General features: G+C 38.9%; 2 long non-coding RNA genes across 4 annotated transcripts; one reads left to right on the top strand and one right to left on the bottom strand.

The window, feature by feature from the left end:
• Positions 1-1,286: 1,286 nt before the first annotated feature.
• On the bottom strand, positions 1,287-15,488 carry LOC138103261 (uncharacterized). Of its 3 annotated transcripts, none has more exons than XR_011147686.1 (5): positions 15,270-15,488; positions 5,549-5,689; positions 4,941-5,086; positions 4,382-4,500; positions 1,287-3,460 (listed from the first exon to the last, which is right to left on the bottom strand). It is a non-coding gene; the product is annotated as an uncharacterized lncRNA (long non-coding RNA). The 3 variants fall into 3 exon arrangements; XR_011147684.1 differs by lacking the exon at positions 15,270-15,488 and adding an exon at positions 8,095-8,603; XR_011147685.1 differs by lacking the exon at positions 15,270-15,488 and adding an exon at positions 8,095-8,603 and having other exon boundaries at positions 1,287-3,376.
• On the top strand, positions 8,834-11,679 carry LOC138103262 (uncharacterized). Its single transcript, XR_011147687.1, has 3 exons — positions 8,834-8,913; positions 10,875-10,949; positions 11,467-11,679. It is a non-coding gene; the product is annotated as an uncharacterized lncRNA (long non-coding RNA).
• Positions 15,489-16,436: the final 948 nt, after the last annotated feature.

Genomic DNA, 16,436 nt, shown 5'->3' with positions numbered 1-16,436 from the left:
TGAGGATCAGAAATAAAAAGTTGTAGTAGTGTTCCTGAGACTGTTTTGGTGTATGCATGGGTGAAAATCATGACTGCATGATCTGCATGATTATGGTAATGTTGCAAGGGTTCAAGCTTTCAACAATCTTACCAAAAAGAAGAAAACTGGAAAGTAGGTGTCATTGGGTAAGTGTTCTTGACATACAGGCTTTTTTTTAAGTCTGTGATATTCTTTCAACAATATCTGACAATTTGCCTTTTTGATAGAGGACCTGGTTAACTCTCTTCTCAAGGAAGGACAGTAGATATTTCCCATTGGACTTCACTGCTTGTGTAGGGTGGGGCCTGGCTTTGTAGGTGGCACATAAAACTCAGTGCCCTGTTTTGAACTGGTGAGCAGTCCCAGTGATACGATTTTATCTTGGGGGAAGTTTTCTCTTATTCCCACAAGCTCCATTTTAAGGATTGAGTGAACAAAGTAGGCTACACAAGCATGATCTATGGGGAATCTGGGATTCTTTGAGAAATCTCTAATTCCTTTTCTTAAGTGAATTGATGTGGTCATGTTTCATTGGCATGCAGTAGATGCAGCTGCATATAAGGGGGGTTTTAGCTTTTTTATGATATAAATATATGTGAAAATAACCCTTGAGAATTTCATATTTTTCCAAGGCACTCTGCTTAACAGACATGTTGTTTCCCTAGTCAGAGCTCATAAGAGAACTTGCTGCTTGTGGGAATGACGTGAGTGAGGAGGTGTTAAGTAGGCAGATTCATCTCTGAGTAGTGGTTTGTTACTGCCAGTTTGTGCTTGAGGGAAGAGGTGACTTGACTTGCTATGTGGCAGTGACTGGTTGATTTTAATATCTGGCACCTGGAAATGACATCACAGGTAATAAATATTTCTAGATCATAGCCAGATATGGCATTGAATATGTTCAGGTTTGGAGCCATTATCAATAGCAACTTGTGAAAAACCTTTAGTGGGGAAGGAACCCTTTTTGCATATACACTGTCTGTGGGGATGTTAAATCTTTGATAAAATGAATCTGGATAAATCCTTGATAAATTTGCGGTTCAGAAATGCAAGCAAAATTCAATAAAAATTTAGGCAAATCTACCTTGATGTAAAAGTAGATACCATCATTTTGACTTAAAGTTGGCAGAATAATAAAATAGTTTTATTAAACTAAGTTTCCTCAGGATCTAGGGAAAAAATCTACAGAAGGTAATATTTCACTGGAGATAAATAAAGCAAACAATGAAGCAAAGCAATGATGATAATTTAATTTATTGAGGGCCATGGCATAAGTCACTCATAGTTTAATTTTCACGCACTAATCAAAAATTCACTAAGACTGCCTCTGTCTGTCATTATAATATCATAATGTCTACTAAATTAATTCCTCATCCTTCTCTATTTAAAATTTCATCCCCTACCAATAGAAACCATGTTTATATTACACACAATTAATGGCACCTTTAAATCTGTATATAAGTATGTACATTTACAGTAAATATAATCAAGTACAATTTTAGACCTAGAAAATCCTAAAATAACTCAAGCTGTTTTACAACATTATCTTAAACTATTAGAACTGTATATTCAAGATCATATTAATTAATCATGAGCTAACTAATGTACGCTAAAAGACTAATATTGAGAGAACAAATTACTTTCATCTGTAATGCTTTAATTGAGTGCTAACTTGAATAATAGTCTGCATGAAGATACAGGCAGTACTGTGTCCTTGGTAGATATTAATAGCTACAGATCCTGTGCTACCTGCTGGAAATAGGCAAGAGCTGTCATGGGAGCTGTGGAACTTCTAATTTATTATTGAGTATTTATACTGCAGTGTCATACAGAGACTCAAACTATGGGAAAATACTTCCTTTCCAGTTTACCTTCCAAGGGGGCAGAAGGCTCACAAATGCTATGTTAATATAATGCTAGGATTGAACTGAGTTTTAATTTCTGTAAGAGTGAAGATATAAACAAATACATTAAAATAAAACTTATTTTGCACTACAGCAGTGTTATTATACTGCAAGTATTGTAAGAAAATAAGAGAGCAAATCCGCAAAATATCAGATTTAGCTTATGCAAATTTTCTATATGTTTATTCCAGAAAGAATTATAATCACTTGGTTATGTCCAAATCAAGCCTAATATAGTAAAGCACATCTCTAGAAATCTCAGATTTATAGCTCAGAATATCTGCTTACATCTGTGGTGAATTTTTTCTGTTGAGCTTATATTAGCAAATTACAACTGTCACGTACTGAGAACTTACCATTTTACCATTAGTTCATCATGGGATCACCCACATATGCCATAACAGAAATATCCACAAAATAAGTTCTTGTAATAATAACTCAAAACTGCTGTGTTTGCTCATTCTTTATTTCCACAATATATGTGTATTTTTTCATCTGTTCTCTTTCTATAATCAAAGACACTCATAATCTCATTTCTTCCTTTTCTTTAAGTTTCCTGTACACTGGATTTTTTAATAAAATAAGCACCACATAGGTCTGTGGCACAATTCTTCTATTAATGGAGGCCAATTGAACAAATGACTTTACAAAAGAACATTTCAACTTTCTGCCTGAAGACAAAATTCAAAACTGAGTTTTACGAAGTCAGCCATAATGTTCAACAGATTTCCTTCTGTGTTTGAGTTCATATCTCTCTGGTGAGCACTCCATGTTTCTCTAGCACAAAAAAGATGTGTCTGTGCTAGAACTAGGCAACACTTTGGACTTTTGTAGGCCTGGTCTTTTCTCCCCTATGCAAAGAAGAAAGAAGTCACTGGAAAAGGTATAAACACCTTTTCCTGATGTGTTCCTCTCATAACTTTCTGTTGGTTTTAACCGGATAGGAACTTGAACAAAGGTAAAGAATGGAGCTGATGTTTTCAAGCAGCAGAGGAACAGAGTGGTAAGATCCCTTATCCTGCAACCTGCTGAGTGTACACTGTTGTCAGGAGCAAATAATTGCAAACGTGGTAGTTAATGGTTGGATTCATACACAACTTTGGCACCTCATGACACTTCTTGCCCCTCTGTTTTTCCACTGCTTAGTGTACTTCATGAGATACATTCTTCAGTATAGGAGGGAATTAGTGAAACTGGCATCTCTATTATCTTTATGCTCTTGGATTTTCCATGTTCAGTCACGTGTTGGGTTTTTTTCTCATTCTCTCATACCCTCTTTTCGTTGCCATTCATGTCTCCCTGGGAGTCAGGTGGGCTGCCTTGTCTCTCCATAGCACAGGGGATGGTCTGCACTGTGACACCAGGAGAGCATTTTTTGCCTATCCAGACCTCTCTGCTGTTGCCTGCAGATAGCACAACATCTATGCCAATTGTCAACATCTTTCTGTTGGAAGCTAGAAAAGAGCATTGATTGCAGGTGTCAGAGCAGGTATTTGTAGATGGTTGTCCATTTGATAACTGTTATCTGTGGTGTGTGGCTGTGAGGAAATTGAACTTGATCAGTCAGGCAGAGTCCTTTCCAGTATTAAATTCTGGCTGGGGGAACTACTTTACCTTGGCTTTCCCTTTTCATCCAGTGCCCACAATCTGATACACTTGATACATAATCTAATGGTCATCTTTTTCAGTCAACCATGCTGGCTGAATTTGAATTACACTTCTCAGTGTAAAAAAATCAGTTCCTGTGGATCTGGCTGCTGGACAAGTGGCACAGACTGTGAATGCTAAGGTAGAGGGAGTCACCTTGTCTCAGTTATGTCATATACCAGTGTGAATCTATATCACTAATGTGGGGGAGGGAACTGAAATTCTCAAATAACCTGGGAATTTGAAAGAAGTCCAAGAAGAAACCTTCTTGTTAGCATTTGTATTTTTCTTAAGCAAGACTAAAAATTGACCGCAATTTTGTGCATCTTCATTCACAATCAGTTATTCTTGAAAGTTTAACCAAAAGAGTTAGTATTTAAAAGTACCCTTTCAGTGGAAAAGCATCTCTCAATACTCTGCTCTTTTTGTAAAGGTAGTTGTTAGTTCGCATCTGAGATCTCTGTTGGTTGTAATTCAGGGAGAATATGACAACATTACTTCTCCTAGTTTTCATTTTCCTGTTTCATGCCATGTATGATCTACTACTTACTGCTCAGCACGTAAGTATCAGTTTTGGTCAGCTGAAGAGTAGGTTGCAGCTGAGTTTTAGCAAGAGGCCTCTGAACTGGCACATTAAGTGGCTGTGTTTTCAGAGATACACTAGGAAGGCAAAAGGCATGGGAAGAGAGAGATTAAAATAAGGTGTACTCTTAGGGCCTAAATGGGCTCAACACTGGAGATGAGTGACCTGTTTCTGTTTGACTGGACTACTTTACTGTATTAATGAAGGTGTTATTTGCAGTGAGACTTACCGTAGCTCTTTGAAATTTTATGACTGCCCGTGCAGTCCTTCTTAAGCATTCCCAGGATAAACAAATCAGCCACAGGGATGTTCTTGGCATTTCGCAGCCTGACCTTTTGACTGTTATAACTGTGTAAGATAAAGAAAAATTGTAATAACATAGCAGATCAGCATGTTTCACCTAAGTGTTGCTTCCATTCTTCTTCATTTTTAATTCTACTGAAAGTTTAAATGTGACAGTGATGGCTCATGGGATACTTCTGGCAGTCCATCATAGAGTGGCCTTTAGCTTTTTGGTTACTTTAGAGAGTGGAGCTTTCCACTGATAATTTGCTGGTTTGACTTTCCATGAATACAGAGAAACAGAGTAACATTTATGTATACCTACCCACTAATTAATTCAAATATCCTGGTTCATACACCATTACTATTCACAGTAACCATGAGTCCCTGATTTATGAGGCATCACAATGCCGCTTTAGATAAATAATTTTAATTTTTTATTTCATGCTCATATATATCATTAAGTTCCTATAGGGTAGTAGAACTTGAAATATGCCTGTATTTACCTCAGTTCATGTGTTGATTATAGCCACCAGATAGCTCTTACTCTGCTTGTTCAGTAAAGCACACTTATCTTGGCTATAGCAATAGTCTGTTTTTTCAAAGCAACCAAGGTTTTCAGCAATCTTCTGGTTTAATTTTGTTGTGTAAACTGAAATTAACAGATTGAAAATAGATTTATAAGTTCCAAACCCAGGAAAACATAGTAGTAACCACTCATTTGGCCAAGATTTTACTTTCTTTTTTCTATAAGAGTACACTAGGTTACTTCTGTAGGTAAAATGACCTTTCCCAGCTTTTTAGATTGAAACCTAAGAGGAAGACTGAGAATCCTCTCTTTTTCCCCAGTTTACAGAGATGTTAATAGAGTCTGAGCTGTGGAGTCTTCCTTATTAACAGCGATGCAAACCTTTTAAGAACTTGGGCAAAAGACTGACATAAGAGGGCTGGCAGTATAAGAAAAAGCCCCACAAACCACAAACAAACAAACATCTGAAACAGAATCCAAAGTAGAAACTGAATGGCAGTGAGAGCTGTCACCTCAGACAAGTTTCACAGCATGCTCTTTAGTGACTGTACAAAGTTATAGGCAAAGACAAAGACCACAACCTACCAGATTTTCTCGGCAGAGAAGGAGGAAACAATATATCACACAAAAGCTATTCAGCCGGCAGGACACCAAAGCTCATTCAGAAGTAAGTAAGAGTTATCCCAACAGTTGCAGTGCATGTCCTCCGGCAGTCAAAACTCAGATCTAGAAAACAGAGAATTGCATTTCCAAAACAATGTTCAAAATCAGATTTTAAATACATCCTAGTATAGAGGTGGCCTGGTATTCTGTCAGAGTGAGATTCCAAACATTTCACTGACTTATGTTATTCATTCAAACACTCTCCTTATTTTAGAGAAAAGTTATTTTTCATTTGTATCTCTTTCTTTTTTGCTTCGTATCTCTTCAGAGCTCTTTTATATTCAGACCATCAAGCAACAAAACACTTTACCTTTTCCCTCTTGTTGATATGCTCTCCCAGCATATCAGTACGTTATTATTCAGATTCTGTCAGCCTCTAAGAACCATTCCTAGCTTGGTTTTAAGAAGGACAGGGCAGCTGTGACCAGGGTCTGAAGATAAGTAGCTCATGGAACATGGGCTAAAAAAGTGCGCATGGCGTTGTACAGAAACCCTGTATCATCCTGCCACAGTCCTAACTAAAAAGTACCAGTCAGCTTTGTAAGGCTTTCCACGAGACCAGCAACAAAGGTGGCACATTGGACCTTAACTTCTTCCTTTAGAATCCCCAATCTTTCTTTTCATTTAAAAGTAATGCCATACATTCCCCAAGCCATTTTAGATAGCAATGCTTTTATAAAAAGCATTCAAGCAAAAGGAGTTCAGTGGGAAGCAAGAACACACTTGCTAAATATTTGTGTAATTAATGTAAAATCAGGACACACAAATTTGCTGACAAGATAATTTAACTTTGAGTAGAGGATATAATCTCTACCAACAGGGTATACCTGCAGCAAAATTCATTTAAATTAAGCAAAATAACCACAGCTCATGCCCACTCAGAAATTTTGGACTTATTCAGACAGGCCTTTGTGTATGGAACTTGCATTCCCTGGCACTAATATTAATATATTAAGTGAATTAAATATGTGTTATGAGTTGGAAATGATGAGATTATTGGTGAAAAAAAGAAAAGTGGAACAGCACAGGCCTTTGCCAGGTCCAAAACGACTTGTTTTAGATTGCAGACAAGAAAAAGCTAAATTAGTGAAAGAAACAAAAATGGGCTAAATGTGAGAACAGGGTTTATTTTACTTTAAATGTATCATTAAGCATTCGTAGATCTGAAAGTTGCCAAAAAAGCAATCAGTGGGTTTCTTCATTGCCACAGCAGCCTATGGCTCGTTTGCAGCTTTTGTCTTTAAGAAGAATGCAGGAGGTCAAGAAATCTATCTGTTGCTTAACTTTGTTTTCATTTTTAAGTGTGGTTCATCCAATTTATGATTCTGTGTGAAAAGATCAAATGACACTGTATAAATGTCAAAATTGGGTTATAAACCAAACAACTATGGTATGATGTAGGATATGCAGAGGCTATTGGCTGAGCTAAGATTTGGTTTAAGATTTGGTGCTCACTGCAGCCTTCAAGTTATTTGCAGAACTGTGACCCTAAAAGCTTCGGACAGATTTGAGTTATTCCTCAAAAGCTTAAGTAGCCCTAGGTTTGTAGTTGAAAAGCTTTCTAACTGTTAAAATCTGGCATGGGAGTATGTCATGGTTTGACACTGGTTAAGAGCCGGGCACTTACAAAAAAAACATTTACTTATTTTCCTCTGCTGTAGTTGAGCAGAGGAGGGGGAATTGAAAACTTCATTTTCATGAGTTGAGATAAGGATTACTGAAAAAAACTTTAAGGCAAAACAGGTTCAAAACTTAAACAGTATAAAGAAGATTTATTATTAACAGAATTAAAAGTAAAAAGGGTAATGACAACCAAAGCAAACCTTCAGAACACCTTTTTTCCCTATCCCTCCCTCTTTCCACTGACTGCACAAGGAAACAAAACATGGGGTTTTGGACAGTATTTCACTTCTAAAAAATCTTTCTTCAGTATGCTTAAGGAAAAGAGTTTCTTCTGCTGTGCTGGGGGATCCTTCCCACGGGAGATAGTTCTCTGCGAACTTTTCTAGTGTGGTTTTAACTTTCACAAGCAGCAGTCTTGCCTGAACGTGCTGCAACGTGAATCCCTCCCACAGGCCAAGCAGTCTTCCCACAGCTGCCTAGCGTGGGCCATTTTAGTTCATGGGGTTTAGTCTTTTAGGGATGAGCTGTTCTAGTTTGGAAGTGAAGGCTCTCTTCCTCTGTCTCTAAAAGCAAGGGTCATCTCTCTCTGTCCAGGTTCCTCACTAGATTACAGCTTTTCAGCATCCACATGCTCCAGTGTGAGTACTCTTCTTCACGGGCTGTGCATGGATCTCTGCACCCCCCCCATGCACCTCATGAATTATAGGGAAACAGTTTGTTGTATTATAGTCCTCACCACGGCTCGCAGGAAAATCGCAGCTCCAGCGCTTGGAGCACCTCCTCCCTCTCCTTTTTTCACTGACCTCGGTGAAACCAACTATGTTGGTTCTCCTCACGTGTCTTACCTTTCTCCTTGTCTCTGACTTGGGAGAGAATTGGTGTCTGCAAGCTTCATTTGGTCTCAAGTTCTAGAAATTGAAAAGTTTTTATAGAGTTCTACAGTGCTGAGAGGTTGATCCTGTCTGGGTTCTGTATCGGGCAATTGCTCGCCATGCCCCTTGCCGCTGGCCGTGGTCTCCGTTGGCACCACGCGGGCCACGCCGGCCACCGGCTCCACTCAGCGCCTCTCTTCATGCAGGGCGCTGAAAAGGAAAAAGTTGCTGCTGCCCCTGCCCTTCTGTCCGCAGCACAGGTGGTTCAAAGCAGCTAAGCAAGTAAAGTTAATTGCGAGCCATGCTGAGGTGGCAGCGGCTGCACCACCCCGGCCACATGGGTGCTCCCAGTGCTGGTCCCAGCCGCACAGTCTCGGCTGCACGGCTGCTCATGGCACCGGGATGCCCTCCCGGCAGCACGGCCCCAGCCGCCGCGGCGGGAAGGGCCCAGTGGCCCTCTCCGGGGAGAATCCCGGGCACTCCTCGCCACGCCTCGGAGGGGAGCAAGGAAAGAGAGCTTCCCATGGTTTTTCCTTTCTTAAATATGTCATCACAGAGGCATTACCTACTTGTCTAATTGGGCCAGTAACCTGCCCATTGTCAAAGCCTTCAGTGATTGGCTCTGTGCCGGACACAGAAGTTTCAAGCAACTCTTCCCACCCACTAAAACCTAGACTGTTTTTAAACGAGCAAAGGGTAGTGTTCTGTCTCACAGCAGTTCTGACTGTTCAGCTAGGTTTGTGTGACCAGACCAAAGAAGTTCCCATGCGGTGCTGTGAGAGGTGGGAGCAGGTATCTCAAAGCCAGCTCTAGATGGGGGGCTCTCAGGGGTCAGTGCTTTAACAGGAGGTATGCCTGAGTGGAAGTACGACTGGGAACTCAAGGTCTTTTGCCTTGAATGCTGAAACTCCTGATTAAAACATCTACTTAAGGGTTTTGGTACGTCAGTTAGAATTCCCTATGGAAGCCTACTTCTACATGACTAAAAATGGGAGGAGTGGCAGGGACTTCTTAACTTAACCAATCATTTCTGGGTTTGAAAAAGCCAAACAGTAAGAATGTCTCAGTGGTTTTTCAGAAGGCATATTTTTAAATTCTAACTATGCAATATTATTGCCTTTGTAATAATTTAATATTATCCTGGTATTACTAAGGAAATAATATAGTACACCTTGATAAATTGTGGTTAAATATGAATGTTTTCAAGTTTAGGAGCTGAAGATTGTACTACATAATGTTGCTACATAAAAATCAGGGAAAACAAAGTTCCTCTGCAGGATTGCAAAAATGTATTTTAAAAGACAGTGTTATCATTGGAGAAACTATCTGTATATTTCTTGCATGAGATTTTCACAGCTGTTATGAACATTTCCTTTCATAAGCTGCACTGGTTCCTGTTCTTAAGTAGTGCAATAATGTTTTTCTTACATTCTTGTTTTCCTGTTTGCCTGTTCCCCATTTTCACTTTTTCCCTTCTCAATATATAATTCGTTATATGATTTAATCTCATTCTTTTGTTTCTAAAAGCACTTCTCCATTAAATTTCAAATTGAAGTATTCCCCAAAATACCATTAAAAAACACTTGCATGAAACTGGTTTAATGCTCAAGTACTTCATAAAGAAGCAGCTACATACACCTTTTTCTCCCTCAAAACCTGTTCTGTCTGCTCTGTGAGATCCCAGGATCTTATTAATCTGTAGGTGTCAGTCTTGACCCAGCTCTTTAAGTCCTTTTCACCTATGAATACCTTTTGCTTGCAGCCATCCACATACATAAAGGTTAAATGGATATGGAGAGACATATCATATCCTGTGTAAATCAGAACAGAAGTATCCCTTTGGCTGGATACGAGACACTGGATATTAGACCTCAGAGTTTTTGTCTGTAGAGCAGTCATCTCCCAACTGGCATTGCTGCACCCCATGGGATACACAAGACAAGACACTGTGGTGCAGGAAGAAAGCATATTTCTCTCATTAAATAATAAAATAAAGTAAAATTTTACAATATTGTTTATCTTTATGTCATACATTTTTCATTTCTCTTTTGTGTATATTTTATTACTGTGTCTAACACTAATATAATATTACCTGTATATAATTAATAAATAAGCATGCATATACTGGATTGCATACTCAAGAATTTTTGACTTATATGGGTGCATAACAAAAAAATATTTAGACACCTCTGCTCTGGACCATCTAGTTCACCTTGAGCACTACATCGCTATTGTATCTGTAAAGAATAAAATACATGTATAATGCCTTACTAAGGCCTGTATCTGTGGCATGAAAGAGAAATCCTTTTAGTCATGATAAAAGCAGTTATCTTCTTTCCACTATAAAAATAAACTTAATCAACTGCCAGCTGTGCCTAGAGTTTCACAGTGCTTGCTCATCCTTTGCAATTAAGACATGGTGGAGGCTGAGGACAGGATGTTTTGACTCCTGTCTCATAAGGGTTCATGTCACAAAACACACATGAGGCCTACTTAATTGGTTTTGGTATTCAGCCTGTAAATGGCCAAACCTGCAATCTGGGTTTGGGAACAGAAGGAAACACTGAATGTACAAGGACAGTTTGCTGATTGTTCTTTATGTAAGCTGGAAGAGTTAGGGATGTGTTACTTGGCAGTCTCACACAATTTGTGCAGGGAAAATTTTTTTTTCAACTCAGTATGTGTAATTCTTGCAGGTTATTTTTCTTTTTTTCCCCCAAAACTAATTTTTAAATTTTTTTTCTCTCCTTAAGGTGATATATTCAACACCCATTAGAAAAACACCATTCACAGATCAACATTAGACTGCACCGTGCAATGAGCTAAAGGTGAGTAACTGACAGTAAAGTTTTGAATGGCAGTGGAAGCATTGCAGCAGCTCATCTGTATACACACAAGCATTGCAGGAGCTAATCTGTAAAACCAGGGGCATCTTTATACGCCTCTTTTCTTCTGTTTTCTCTTATTCTCAGACTGTGAACTGTGTAGGATAAGGACTGTTTTTTGCTTTTCTTTCTGTACAATGCCAATAATTACTTCTATGAAATCATGCCCTTCATCCTAAACAACTGCAGTACTAAAAATAATAATCACAGCCATCACTAGCCAACAGCAGAACTTAAGGATGTCAAATGCAGAAGGTCTAGTCATGTACTGCTGAACCACTGGAAGCTGTCTGAAAGCAAGCAGACAGGGAAGACTGATGCAGAGATCAGTGTGTGTGAAGTATTCATTGAGCACAAGCAGAGACCTCTAATGAATGCACCATTTCCACTAGGATTTAAATAATCATTTTGTATTAGCAGTAGATTTGAAATAGTGTCAGTTTCTTGTCTACTGGTATAGATGGAGAGAGCCGACCTTTACTTGGCCACCATCAGTGCTGAGCTTCACTACCACTTTCCAAGGGACGGACACATGGAGCTTCCCAGATCGGTCTCTTCTGCCTCCGGAGGGCTGCCAGGCTCTGGTTCTGCAGTGGTTTGTCATAAGTAAGCATTGCCATCTGATGGCAGAGCCTTGGTACTGCACATTCTCTTTGCCTAGGGCAAGCCGGCAATAAACCAAGTGGTTTTTTTCACAAATGAAGTGTCTATGACACCTGATTTCATTTTTTTTTTTTTTCTGACACCATTTTATGATTGCCCTGAGAGGCTGTGGAATCTCCCTCAATAGGGATATTCAGTACATATGGACACAATCCCGTGCGATGTGCGCTGGGATAACCCTGCTTGAGCAGGAAGGTTGGATCACATGACCCACTGTGGTCCCTTCCAACCTAACCGGTTCTGTGATTCTGTGATTTCCTCTGAGTCACGCTAAAAAAGTGCTTCTCTAGCCATATCCTTGGTATCCTTGTTGACTTCTCTCTGTGTTCGTGCTGCTTCCCTCAGATTCACAGAAAGAGAAACCCCTGCCTTATAATATAACAGGCTCCTAGGGTGGCAGAGTGATTATCTTGCAATGCACTGGTGTTTAAGTTATGGCTTCCTATTAGGTTTTTGATCAGAAAAACAGCTGGACCACTACGGCAACAAACAGGGGTGCACCTTCTAGCACTCCTTGTCCACATAAGGAAGGGAAAGTGTGCAGGCCAGGCTCACACCTTCTTCTAAGCAGCACCTCTAGCTGCAACTGCAGGTGAACCCTGAGCTAAATACGTCCCTCAGCTCTCATACCTCGATTCTAAAATCAAATGGGAACCAGTATGCCTGGATACTGGAGGTTGAAAAAATGGAAATATTTTTCCCAGTGATCAGAAGCCTGATTCTGACATTGCCATCTAGATTGATTTCTTCCTGTCGTGACACATACTGTGTTTTGGGTATCAGCCTTGTGTTGTGTGATGAATGGGCACTGGGACCATGCAAGGAAAGGGCTGGAGTTTAGCCTATGCAACCCTTTCACCTGTGTGGAAGTCATGAAATTGAATCACAAGTGGTCTTAAAAATTAGGCTCTTCATTTCAACCTGTACATCTACTCATGAATGGGTGAATTTGATTTTACAATAGATCATTTGATCAGAACAAAAGCCTATAATGTTAAGAAAAAATTGCTCGACGTGCATCTCAAGCAAGAGTGATGACTGCCTTTTCTGTATTGCACTGTCACCTACAAGATTCAGTTGTGGACTAGATCCCTCACATGCTAAAGGCTGTTCACAGAAAGCACTAAACGGCCATGCGGGTGTGATACTCTCGTTGTCAAAGGAAATGTTTCTGCTACTACTGCCATCAGTAAGGAAAGTCTATTTGCAGCAATGATGGGAATTTTTAAGATAAAATCTGACTTTAGAACTGGATTTTATAGTTATCCTAATAACTAGTTAATGTAAGAGGATTTTGAGCTGCTGTTTATTAATCCTATCACAATCAAATGGACTCCTTAGCAATCTAAAGTATTCTTTCTACCTACCTCTCATTCCTGTTTTTAAAGTCATACCACCTTGCAGTAATGTCCTAGCTGTATGTGTTAAACTTTCTTTTCAGTTCTCCAGAGCTGGCCCAGTATGTGCTTGCTATGTCCCTTCTCCACTTCCTTCTATACTGTTCAGAGTTGTATCATCAAAGAAATATCAAATTAGTAGAGCAAAAGAAAATACATGCAAACGTAATTCCTGTATATTTGAGTTAAATACTTCATTATCCCATTTTCCTTCATTCTTTCTCAAACTGACTGAATTCCCAAAGTAACCAGTCAGCTTTTCATGCAGGTACAGTTTTTCTCTGTGGCACAGGATAAAGTTTTTTTCTTTGATTTTCTTTACCTGCCTCCCTACATCACAACATGATTATAAGTATTAGCTAATGCTTATTCAGAATTCAGAAGCTGTTGAAAACTATGCAAACTATGGATAAAATGGATTTTTAAGATGTAGTAGTTATCAGTAATTTTAAATGGGTTTATTGACTGTACTTCAGGCATGGAACAGAATACTTAAAATAAAGATGAACAGGGAATGACCATTTAAGCTGTCACATTCATTTGTTGGCCATATTTTTCAGCACTTACAAAAAAGGAGTATTTTGTGGATAATATGTTGCATTTCTGCATCATGCTCTATAGGATATGTATCACTACCAGAAGAGTTCAGATCAGACCTTCCTCACACTGTCGATAAACCTGGAAAAGCCAACCACTCTCTCTTCTGGACCTTTATGTAGGAAAACCATTTTAGTTGTGCTGATTAATACAAATTATCTAGAAATTCTGAATTGAATCATGTACAGTTAAAATTATCATCACTAAAAAATGATGGGTTGGACCATCACAGCTGAATCTCTGTGACACTGTCCATGTAAAGCCTCCTGAAGAAGAGAATCTGGAAAACCTGTACATATTATACTTGGAAATACCACAATATAAATAGGTATTTGACCCAGCAAATAAATCTGCAAGGACATTAATGGAAAACCTCTCCCAGAAATCTAACCTAGGATTAGGCTCTGAGAATGGAGTTTGACCATTTATACCAAGTGTTCTTCCTCTGTCACCCTTGAATTTTGCAGGTTTACAGCTTAAATGTAAAAAACAGATTTTTTTTTCCATTGTTTGTTACATTGACAAATTGTATCATGTAGTCATGACATCATGTTACTCAGTATTGACAGAAATTATGTATTTCTGCAAAGGGAACTGTTAGAACTACATAACTATAACTCCACTTTAATTACCTTCCTAGCTTAGTTTTGAAATCTCATCTCACAGCACTGAAATCTCTGTCTGGTTTTAACAGTGGTTTTGGGGTTTCTTTCTGGTTTTTTGGTTTGGTGTGGGTTTTTGGTTTTTTGTTTTTTGGGGGCTTTTTTACATAGACTTGGTGTGGTTATTTAAAATAGTTTTAGTTTGTACATTTTACAAGGTGAGAAGTGGTAGCAAATGCAATACTTATATTAAATATCTTTGTTCTCTTTGCCTAGTGCAATCTTGTGGATAAGTAAAAAATACAGAGATTTAAAACTTGTGCTTCAATATTTGTATTTCAGAGGCATATAGACTTCCTTTCCAGGATCTACTGCCTGCACATTAAGTGCTTTGTCCCGCTCCAGAAAACTGTGAAGGTACTCTCACATGAGCTGATCTCATACTGAAATGCTGACAGTGTTCCCACTCCCACAAGAGGGCAGCAGGCACGGGAAAATCCCTTCACGTTAATTGATATCAATCTCATAGTTCAATTCTACTTATTAATCAGTCATAATAATATGATGCATAATATCAAATGAAGCCCCTTTTACATCTACGATGTGAAGAAATTATTTTTTAGCAAATTTTCACTCATAATAACCTAAGTTTAAACATCAATTGATGCCATTTTTCGTATTTCACCTGTGTCCAGAGATGTGAAGTGCTTTGTTATGTGTGAACCCTTTCCCACATAGGAAATTCACATAGGCAAAATGAAGCACTTTCTGAAGCAAAGAAGGCAGCAGAATGATTGTACATTTAGAAATCTTCCTGATTTCCTGTGTGCAGTTCCCCTTTTCCCCCTGACCCATCTCTTGCAGCAGCCAGGATGATCTGCCTCATTCATCCCCTTCGAACTGCTCCAGCCCTAATCATCATGGCACCACACGGTAGAGAGCATCTGCACTGATGGCACGACATTGCCTTGCAAATGATCTCAGTGTGACTTGCTGGATCTTACCCTCTGTCCACCCAACCAGCACAAAACTTCTGCAGTTGTGAGACTTCGCAAAGAAGAGTCTTCTTCAGCAAAAGTGGGATCTAAAGCTGTCTTTTCCACATGGACATTCTTCAGAGGAGGAAGAAAAGTCCTTTGTGAAGGGGTTTCCCTCCTATTGTCTTAATGGCTGTCATTTGAACCTACAAGAGGCAACCTTTACAATGAAGGATTTCTCATCAGTGTTTGTCTTATTTTCAAAATAATTACACAATTGGGATTCTGTGTGCTGGGGAAATGTTTGTTTCAAAGTAGTTACATGGATTTGTAATCTTACAGTTTTAAAACTGCTGTGAACTGTGTCTAGTTGACGTCATCTGTACTCAAACAAGTCCATGTTTTCTTCTGTATAAAGTGAGCCGTTTCAGCAATGTTTAGTCAACCTGCACTGACCTTCTCAAATCCACAAATTCATTTTCAATAAATGTTTAACTACTGTTTTCTAAAGGCAAAGGTTCACAACATGTAAAGCCTACTTCTAATCTTAACACTGATTTTATAGTTACCACACAGCATGGTTGCTGTAGGTCTGCATGGCTTGTCTACCCTCAACTATTAGATATAAACTAATTAATGTCAAGTCAACTTTCTATTTCTGGATTTCCAGAAATGACCAATGTATGCATACATTCTAAGGCCAGGTGTGTGGAAGTGAATTAATCTCAATGTTCTATTGAGTTGCCTCAAATACAGAAGATTGAGAACATGCTATAAAAGCTGAAAATAATTATTCTCCTTCCTCATAGTAGAAAATGCACATTTAGATGGACTTGTATTAAACTAGCATCCTTTCAAATTATTGAAATTTCAGTTCACAGTACTTGTTTCTACCTGGCTTCTGTAGTGGGAATGGAGGAGTAAAACTCAGGTCCCACTCATCTCACAAACCCCAAAGGTTCTGAGATAAAACCTCATCATCCTCTCAAGGAGAGTATGTGTAGCCCTGTGAGTAAGACGGAAGAGGTTAGCTATCCTCAGGCATAGATATCAAACCTTAGGTTTATTTTGAACCAATCTTGACTATTTTATACTGAAGTACAGCTCTTCCTGAAGATTACTGATGTACTTGTTAGAGTCTTCACATTTAAGGCAAACTGTCCCTAATCAGAGACGCTGTGGTTTGTTACCATA

Source organism: Aphelocoma coerulescens, assembly GCF_041296385.1.
Source record: "Aphelocoma coerulescens isolate FSJ_1873_10779 chromosome Z unlocalized genomic scaffold, UR_Acoe_1.0 ChrZ, whole genome shotgun sequence".
NCBI lineage: Eukaryota > Metazoa > Chordata > Aves > Passeriformes > Corvidae > Aphelocoma > Aphelocoma coerulescens.
This window is presented reverse-complemented; position numbering and strand designations above follow the sequence as displayed.